Genomic DNA, 1,253 nt, shown 5'->3' with positions numbered 1-1,253 from the left:
GGCGGAGAGTCAGCCCCGCCCTGTACTGGAGACGGTCTGTGGAGAAGGCAAGCCCGTCAAGATCACCAACCAATCGGTGCGTACACAGGGAGGCGCTGCTTCTCCCAGTAAACGGCGGTGACTAAGCGATATCCTCAACCAGAGAGGGGTCCAGGGTCTGAAACCGGGGGTTAACCCCTCTCCATCTGCAGTGATTCACTTCAGAAATGTTACATTTTCTTAAGGCCCCCATTTCAATAAATGTTTAACGATTAGGCTACACCCCCGTGACCCGACCCCGGATAAGCGGATGAAGATGGATGGGCTGCACTAGATGGATAGGCTACACTGAAATTGTAATTCATTTAACTAGGTTATATTTTATAATAGCCCAATCATTTCAAAATCGTATTCAGCAAGCCTAGCTTATCTGAAGCTGAATTAATAATTATAAATACATAAATACTGGTCACAGGACTATTTCTTATTTTTTCTCCCCCTGTTTTTGGTCCATTTTAGACAAACCATGCAATGTTGCCACATGACATGATGATGGTCATGAAATCACGAGATCAATGAACCCTGTGCTCTTAGTACATTTCAGTTGGACTATACAGTCCTGCCATATTACTGAGCAATGAAGAAACAGATTCTCTTTTAACCATTATAAATCCTACATTTTCTTCAAATCAATGAACATTCACATACTACATATTATACCACCGTACAAGCCTGGGATTTTGGTCTGCTTATATTAATATGGCTGACTGAAGCTTATTAAACTAAGCCTGAACACAGTCTGTGTACACGTGATTTTACAGTGGTATTTAGGTAATGAAGAACACAGCAACATAGAAAGGAAAGCAATGGTACATTTTAGATGTCCATATATGTTCATAACACTACATAACATTAATTTACCTGCTGACCAAATCCAATCTAATATTAAACATAATTGTTTTTGTTTATTTTTTCATTTATATTACAGCTGGATGGCATAACATATTATTAAAACAACAATCAAACTAGTTGCAATTTAAAGCAATTTAAATCCGAACAGCAGAATATCTCTTCTTTAAGATAACAGAGCCAGTATCTCATGCCTTCTTTGACAGTTTCCTCTAATATTTTGTATTGTGCAAAATTATTTGGACAAACATTTTTTTCCAGAGGAGCAATTATCTCCAATAGCCTAAACATTAAATACTGTAATTCTGGTGCAGCTTTTCAACCAACAGCAAGAGTTCAGAACACTGGAAGTTGCTTGTAGTCAC

At 38.3% G+C, this 1,253-nt stretch overlaps 1 pseudogene; it reads right to left on the bottom strand.

Moving 5' to 3' along the window:
* Positions 1–121: 121 nt before the first annotated feature.
* Positions 122–1,253, bottom strand: part of LOC123967270 — a 2,527-nt pseudogene continuing 1,395 nt past the window's right edge.

The sequence above is a fragment of the Micropterus dolomieu genome, linkage group LG02, assembly GCF_021292245.1.
Source record: "Micropterus dolomieu isolate WLL.071019.BEF.003 ecotype Adirondacks linkage group LG02, ASM2129224v1, whole genome shotgun sequence".
Taxonomy (NCBI): domain Eukaryota; kingdom Metazoa; phylum Chordata; class Actinopteri; order Centrarchiformes; family Centrarchidae; genus Micropterus; species Micropterus dolomieu.
The sequence above is the reverse complement of the archived record's forward strand: the minus strand, read 5'-3'. Positions and strand labels throughout refer to the sequence as shown.